Source organism: Gasterosteus aculeatus, chromosome X (assembly GCF_964276395.1).
Source record: "Gasterosteus aculeatus chromosome X, fGasAcu3.hap1.1, whole genome shotgun sequence".
Taxonomy (NCBI): domain Eukaryota; kingdom Metazoa; phylum Chordata; class Actinopteri; order Perciformes; family Gasterosteidae; genus Gasterosteus; species Gasterosteus aculeatus.
In genome coordinates this window covers 12,450,692-12,459,401 of record NC_135698.1, presented here as the reverse complement: position 1 = coordinate 12,459,401, position 8,710 = coordinate 12,450,692, and the positions used below count along the sequence as shown (strand labels likewise).

The 8,710-nt window shown below is 45.0% G+C and overlaps 1 long non-coding RNA gene across 1 annotated transcript; it reads right to left on the bottom strand.

Annotated features, from left to right (window-relative positions):
• Positions 1 to 1,924: 1,924 nt before the first annotated feature.
• Positions 1,925 to 7,465, bottom strand: LOC120808718 (uncharacterized). The gene is made up of 3 exons (XR_013451154.1): positions 7,328 to 7,465; positions 4,632 to 4,737; positions 1,925 to 2,534 (listed from the first exon to the last, which is right to left on the bottom strand). It is a non-coding gene; the product is annotated as an uncharacterized LOC120808718 (long non-coding RNA).
• Between the last annotated feature and the right edge of the window lie 1,245 nt (positions 7,466 to 8,710).

The window sequence follows — 8,710 nt, the reverse complement described above, 5'->3', positions numbered from 1 at the left end:
TAATGATGGTGGCAGTATGATGTTTGTGTGTGTTCCAAAAGAATTGGCATTACTACTTGGGCAAAATCAGCAGCCAACAGCAGCGGGCTATTAACAAAACTGTTTCTTTGTTTGCTTTTTCCCTTTTTTTTTTCTTGCGAGGCGCCAAGCAATTAATGGTCTGCCTATGGGAGACCAGTAAACGGTGCCACAGTGGAGAACATATGCACAACGATGCAAGACGGCACGGCGAAAGAATATATGATATTACGACCGGCCCGCGCTATCATTCAGATTTTTACTGCCGAAGGGATTAAAGAGGTTTAGCTGACATCCAGTATGACGAGTCACACTTTTGATTGTCTTGGCCCGTGTGCAAGTTCAAAGCCTCCTAGCACCTACAACGATGAGACACTGAGTTTGTATGTGTGTGTCTGTGCATGTGCGTGTGCATGGTTGGAGGTGGTGTTACCATGGTGAATTAATCTCCCACAGCACATGGAAACTTGGATCAGTTTGTAACCTTTGTAATATCAGCCCAATATTACAAATGCCACCACTTCCACAGCCTTTAGTGTGAGCTTATCTGACTGGGGCAAGTGTGCAATGAGGATTGGCCTGAGTGATGATTGTCCGGAAAATGCTAAATTAGCGGATATGACGGGGCAATAAAAGTGACAGAAAGTGAGATAATGATGTGGATTTACAGCCCTTTGGCGGAACTGGGGACAAAAGCTCACTTGATTACCAGATAAGTTGGGGTGTATTGACACAGACACTTCAAAGCGACCTGTGCGCAGTGCACGTGCATGCAGAATGTTTCCATGAAACAGCACGTCAAGCGTCGTACTCGTATTCATGCGTCGCGTCCTGTGAAAACCGCATTATTTAGAAAAAGTAAACTTTCAGCAGAAATGAAAACGGTTCAACTTGCCCACTTAGCTCTGGATGTGGGGAAGTAAGGGCTTTGGTGGTCACAGTCAGCGGCCTCTGTTAAATATAACGAGTTGCAATGCTGAAAACACAGAAACACCCAATAATGGCCTTAATTCTATTGTCAATTAGCACAGAACATCAAAAGTAATTTCCTGTTACTCACTCAATGCAGATGCCGCCTGAGGTTGCGATGAGGCAGCAGCAGCAGTTGTTTTAACTTAATCAGACATTTCTTGACAGGAACATTAGCTGAACCTTTACATGACGGGATAATTCCTATGGTCACGTTCCTGCATCTGTCTCTCTGCATAAGTGTTCATAACATATTTCCCCCCCCTGGTTTGTGCATTTAAAGTGTGTTTGTGAGAAGGGCCCGCAAAACAGGTAACCGGGAATTATCCAGTGGCTTGCTCCCCAGACAGACTGAGTGCGTACGCAATGTGCCAGGCTAGTAATTGAGGGCTCGTAGCAAGAGAGGTTATACCATGTTGGCCTTATTATTATCATTAAAGCGAGAGTTAGCTGGCCGTCTAAGGCCAGGTCAAACAGGGAGCCGTTCCTCCAGACAAACCCCCGTGCGTCCAGTCAATCAAATACTGCCCAGTAGTAATTACTGCCATAACTGCAAATAACAATTTGTCTTTATTTGACCTCCATGCTGAAACTTTTTTTTTTTTTTTTTTTGTTAGAAAATACAAGGTTGTGCTCATAGCGTCAGACCTCTCTCTCTTGCAGCACTGTGCTGTGTGTTTTTAACAATGTCCGTGGGTTATTCCAAGTTTTTTTTAACAGATTTAAATTTTAAATGAGAACTGGCTTAGATGGCCGCATGAAATGTTGCAGATAAAACAATAGAAAAGCAGACATCCAACATACAAACGGTACTAAAACTTGTAACAGTAAAATAAGGCTAGTGTGCCATGAAAAAGCTCAATCAATTGAATGCTGCCAAATACTGTATATATGAAATGCATCCATTTGAAATGCTTTTGTAGGTCATTTCAAAAAGCAGAAAACACATGATTTATTTTTATGACCAAAACTATAGAATGGAAATGACATATGTCAAAATATGAAAAAATATATATATTTATATATAAAACGGAAACGGAAACATACCACTGTATTTCATTTTTTTTGCTTTTGTATCTTAGTTCCAGTAATTGCTTCTATGAAAACAAACATTATTTTCTTCAAAAACAAAAATATCATCATTAATATTATGTATCTTTCACAAGTCAGGAGGGAGACAGAGTTCTCGTCGCAGACTGGCAAACCAAACAAAACAGCAAGCAAAACAGCCCTGGACAAAAGATGAAGTTTTATCAATAAAGATGTTCTTTCTAAGAAAATAATCACTGCGGCCAAACACAACAAGGCGCAGGATCCAGAGTTCTTGTCGGAGGTTTGCCAGCAGACAATTATGAAGGAAACTGCAGCAGAGTGGACAGGGATGATGCAACAGGGCCTCCCCTCCCCTCTATATGTCCCTTTCCACCTGTCCCAGTCCACATTCCAGCAGCATGACCTGCTCATCTGTGTCCCCTGCATGGAGGGTCCGGAGGGTCTGTGTGATAATAAGGGATGATGTGTCTGCCAGCTCAGCTCCCATGTGTCATCTGCAACGGGTTTGTCGAAGGGGAGGGGGAAGGATGAGGGGGACAAGAGCAGAAAAACAGGCAGATTAAAGTGCACAACAACACTTTTTTTCATCATTTACTATGTCCATTGTACGTGTGAAAAATGAGCCAGCAAGACCACCACAAAAACAACACTCGGTAGGAAAAAACACCCCTTTGTTCCCTTGTCGTCCTATTAACAGGAAGTTCACTTGGAGAACATCAAAATACATGTAATATTTCCCTGCTTTGTGTGGCTTCTTCACTATTGGGGTTTTCCCAAAGTTTAAGTACTTTATACTGGCAGTGGGAGCTGACAAAAATCGTAAAAATAGTGTGCTGAAACGTGACCTAAGGAATGGACATAAACGACAAAGAACTCATGTCCATAAACTGGAGGTGGTCTTTAAGATAGGAATGGATTTAGATGAATGAATTTAGATTTCTTAAATGTATTAATAGCACATGGCCAAGAAGAAGTGCGTGGGGCTGTGTGTGAGTGCGATGTGTGTGTGTGTGTGCGTGCATTGCGAGCGCACGATAAGTGCCAAACATAACAGAGAAGATGAGAAAAATATGGTGGGGTTAGCTCACAGCCGGGCTTCCCACTGACACCGTGTCACAAACAAAAAAAGGGGATGGTGCAATTTGGTGACTATGCGTGATTTCATTCACTGTGCATCTGACAGTGTGCCTGAGAAGATACACATGTCTATGTGTGTGTGTGTGTGTGTGTGTGTGTGTGTTAGTGTGTGTTGAAGGGCTTGCATTCCTATCTTAAAGACCCCCTCCAGTACGTGTGCAATGAGCAAAAACAGTACGAGTAAATTAATGAGGTATGTGGAATGGCTCCTCTGCTATGTTCATTAGGCTGAACGCATATGAACCTGTCTGTGTGTGTGTGTGTGTGTGTGTGTGTGTGTGTGTGTGTGTGTGCCGCAGCATGTTTGCTTTGCTTAGACACAAATTCCAGGGACACAGTAGGAGGTACAGGACAGCTTTTGAGGTTCAGTAGTCAACATCATGAGGACAACATCACTGACGGTAACACATGAGACTGCCGCTTACGACCCATTCGTTCGCCTTGAAGGGCCGAAAGATCGGAGATCTCACCGCTTATGTGAGTTGTGACATATATTTCGGGCCCTGTACGTTTTTGCGGTTAGCCGCTGCCTAAGTTTAACCAAGTAACGTGAGAAGCCACCCCACCGCTCTTTTGATCCAAATAGCTTTATTGTCTACCCTCTCATATATCACTTCACTCCCATCCGACTACCTATTCTTTCCCACATAATCATTAAGTGATCGTATTTTCCCGGGTCACTGAGGTAATTGAGTTACCGTTTATCGTCCGTTTGCAACAAATCAGGGACACATTGAGGCAGAGGAATGCATAAAATATATTAAAAAATATGATATTACCCCAAAGGTTTTGTGGACATATAATAAATAAGATCCTAATGTGCTGTGACACATTTGGCACGTCGTGTTACATGTGCAAGACATACTTATACACTGAGACACTCTCTCTTTTGCGCCAGATCATAAAATAAACACCATTTTTACAGCCTCAAGGCCCGGTCGTCCCAGCATCATTAAATACACGGTTCTTGCTAGACAATCAATTGTGTCAACAATGTTAAAGTTGTTATCCATATGAGGCGGTGCGTTTCCTTATGTACCCTCAGCTGTCCTCGTGTGGCTGCACTGACCCCCGGCACAGTTTACTGAGAGTTTCACTTCCAAAGCTGTTCCCCAAAAGCTTCTGACACAGACAGCGGTAGCCGCCCTGAAGCTGACGCTTTATATATAGTAAATCAATGGATTTAAAAACAACATTTTTCAAATAGTTCAAAATTACTCTTGGCACCATCGTTTCCATGAGAGACCCTGAGCTTCTTTATCTGATTCTGCTTTATCAGTATGTATGATTGGTGGAGAAGTAGTTGCCGGCAGCAAATTCTTTCTAACCGGACTTTGCATGAGAGCAAATACCTGAGCGTTAGAAGCTATTTCCCTCCTCTGGCCGGCAGGGGATCAGTGAATTGTGTGTTTTGGCAAATGGCGCAAGGTAGGACTAGAAATAAAAGTTCTGACCTCGGGCCGTGGAATTCCTGGGGTCGGGATTCGAGGAACATGCCCGGCCCGAAGCGAAGACGAGCCCAGATCCCCCCGCGGGCAACTTCAACCTTACACAAGTTGTCTGCAACACACAACACAATAGATGCACACACACACACACACACACACACACACACAATAAGCAGACTGTCCCCTACCCCCTTTCCTTTGTTGTTGTTGTTTTCTCTTCTGACCCTCTCACAATGGAAAGGCATCTCCGCTCTCTGAGGGGGCCGCAGTGAGAGATCGGCTCGTTTGCAATACAATAAACGGAATCCACACAGGCAACACTCTGCGTCTCCCGTGGACTTTGGTCCGCTAATGGTTCGCAGATACAAGCATCAGATAAGACGCGGCCATGCCAACTTCATTGTGAATAGCGAAACCCACTCAAACTTTTCCCCTTTTCCGTCCAATGCAGGTACAGCGACTGGAAGGCCGGCTCGAAACAGCACCAGCCTCTCGGCACAGGGGCCGTTTGTTGCTGAGGCCCCGGCAGCATCGAGGCGCTCGGCGAGTCGCTTGACACAAAGCTCCTTTGAGCTTGAGCATTGTCTCCTACCCAGCTTGTTCTCTATGATTAGTCAGCAATCCGCTATCGTACAAGGCCCTGGCCTACTTCTGCGCAGGAATTCGACCCATGACATCAGTCGGCTGCAAAAGGGGCCGGAGCCTTTCCGTCGCGGGTTCAGGTGGAAACATTTCGATGGTTTGTCTGTTTTTGAGCTTGTCTCTCTTTCTTTGGCTTACTCGCTAACGTAACAAACAAATGAAAAGCACTTCCTGATAAGCGGTTAAATGAGGACAACAGCTGGGAGAAACCGTCAAAAGACGCCATAACAGAGGCGTGAATATGAGACAAAAGGTGCACGCAAAAAGAAAAAGTTTTTTTTATTTAACCATGACCAAAGGCTTTCAAACCAAAGACACGATCACAACTCTGAACGACACAGGGTATAGTTTCAGTTTCTTAATCTCCTAAACCAAGCCTTTAACTGCCTACACCTCGCATTAAAGTTAACTAGGCGACCACACATGTAAAAAACACAAGATGTCAAATCTGCACTTTTGTCACATATAATACTAATTTGTGTTAGACAAATAAAAAGTCTGCAGCACGTCATCTAATGGATTTTGGGCTCATTTAAAAAAGAAATTCCGAGGTCTTAATGGTGCACCAATGGTCACACACACACACACACACACACACACACACACACACACATAGGCCGCAATGAAAAAGATGCCTAAGAGGAGGGGCCAGAGGGAAAGAAAACAGAAAACGTGAGAACAGAAACGGGAAAGAAAGACTGATTAATCCTCCCTTTGGTGGTGTTCTTAAAACGTTTGATTGAACCGCGGGACCTCCCTCCCCTCCCCCAACCTGTCTGCTGCTCTGTGAGGTGGTTTGATGTTTCATTCTTTCTTATCAATAGCACCTTTGCATCAATTACCACATAAAAACATCCTTCAGAGGGCCGGGAACGGGGGACTGCTTGGGGGGAGGGTTCTCTGAGGGAGTGTGGGAGACCACCTCCTTGTAGCGCATTCCAGGCTTTTGTCATCCCTGGGAATTTGTTTCCTGTCAACGTCTTAAGCCAATAGATGATATGTTATCGGGACGAGAGCAGCGTCCACCCCACGCCGCGGGGAGAGAAGAAAATACATCTGAGGAAATACCTCTTAAGTGAGACGTCTCCCTCGGTGAAAAATGGTTCCTGGTTCATGTGCACGGCGGTAATAACTAAAACAGAATGAGGATACTCAATCGGTGGTGTCGTTATCTAAAGGAAGGGAGATGACTTCCAACAGTTACCAAGCAAGTTGATTAAGTGTAGAGGGTGACGTGTTCATATTTCATATTTCCCAGTAAACCTCCCTCTGTCCTGCCAACCACAGCCATTCTCTCTAAACTACATCACCTATCCTGATCCCAGCAGTGAAATTGATGCCCAGCTGCTGCTGAATGTTTTTTTTTTTTTGTACTTCTCTCTCCATCTCCTTTTTCTTTATAGCTGTCTTTGATTGAAAGTATAACATTTTATTGTTTTTTGACGCTGCAACACCCAAAACATTTCCTGCTTTGTTATATTCTTGAGATTCACAGTTTTCTCCAGTGCAATCTGTATCCAGCACCTTCTTCCCTTTCAGATCCACTTCTCCCTTTCATCCCTCTCCATCTCTACGACCGACTTGGAAGGAAGTGACTGTGGGCCAGTGGTATGTCTGCAAAGTAAACAGGGGCCAACGGAGCCCTGAGCCCAGCTTATCAGGTCGCGTCTGTCTGATTGACCCTCCACTCCCTCTTTGTTTAGACGTCCTGACAGGCGGGTCACTATTCCACATCCTCCTCCGCCTCTGTTCCATTATTCCCACAATTTCATGTTGTAAAAGTGAAAGGCCATGTTTTACTTCTTTTTCTTTCAAGGAAAAACAAGCAGCCCGGAGGTGCTTTTGGGGGAAACCAAACACTGCGAAAAAAGGAAACTAACACCTGAGACACCGCAGGTCATAACGCTTAGACAAGCAACTCTGGTATATGGCTCATCCTAAAGGCACAGCGGGGAAATGCAAACCCAGGAGAAAGGTATGGGCTTGCTGTGGGCCGTTAGCAAATATTTACAGCTCCCTTGGAGGAATGCAGAGGAACGTCTCGATCGGAGGTTACTCACCTCGCACCATCCTCTTTCCCCCGTCTGTGTGTGGCACCGCCGCGTTCTTCAGCTGTTCCCCGGGTCTGTCTGGGGTGCACTGTGGCCTGTCAGATTAAAGCTTCGGTCTCCCAGTCTTCCTTAAATGCCACAGGCTTTGTTTTCACAGAGGCGGGGTGCAGAATGTGTGTGATCTCTTGTTGGCCCCCCTTCTCATCCATCTCTGCCAGAAGCTGAGGGGGCACATGGGGGTAAATGGGGGTTCGGGCGGGGGCAAGGGGCAGGGTCACACAGAGGGAAGAGCAGGGTCAGAGGTTAAGCTAGGTTACCTCCAGCCGTTGCACTGGAGCAGCGAGGAGTTGGAGAGGCCTATCAAACACACAAACACACCTATACATGCGCACACACACACACACACACACACACTTCTCTGCCCACCAGTAATAAAGCCTTCCACTGACATTCGCTCATGTTTGCAACACTGCCGTTATTCATGCAGAGTGTGGCCTGTTATTGAGTGCAGATGTGGGGCTGTAATGAGCAGTGGCTCTGGCACGGACCAACCAGTGATGAACAGAAGGCTTTGCTGTGCCCAGAACCTGGAAGAAGAGAGGAACGAAGAGTGAAACGAATGAACTGAATGAGATGTCTTTTGTCCATGGACTGGGGGGGGGTGAGGAATCGAAGGGTCTTTTTGCAGGTGCATAACATGATGTTGACAGTCACCTGTGAGCTCTCGGTGGAGCTGTGTAACGACGTTGGTGGGTATGTGGTTAGACAAACCGGAATGGTCTTATGCATTGTGCAAAGATGGGGGGCCTCAGGGGGGTCTAAGACCCCTTGATTGACACTCCAAACCCTTGAAAACCTTCATAATTACATTTTGAGAACTTCTAAAATCATCACCTAATTATTTTTCACCTGCTGTTGTCACTAAAATGTATTTTAAAGCAGCAGTTATTTATTTATTATCAAAACGGAAAAAATAGTTAGGAGTATGTATAGTGATTGTGTGAGAGGATTTACTCCCATTGGACAAATAACATTCAATGCCTCTTTCGTTCATTCAAAACACAAGGTAAAGTAGGTAATTGACTCTCCTCTTCTTGGATACCAGAGCAGCAAATAGAAAAAAAGATGTCTGTCACATGCAAGTGCGTCCAGAGTTGTCTAGTTGTCAGAGTCTAGTTGCCTTTTTTTTGCATTCACGGACTATTTTCTATTATGTACTGAATGTGTGTAGAACTTTAGCGTAATGCTGGAGCCCTTAACTATCATTTCATTTCCCTTGTTAGAGCAGGGGAAGGATTAGGTATCAGTGTTAGCCCACGGACGCGCGAGAGAGGCAATAGCAGGAGTGACGGGAACTCGCTGTGACTATATAGTCTTCCCCTATGGACTGAT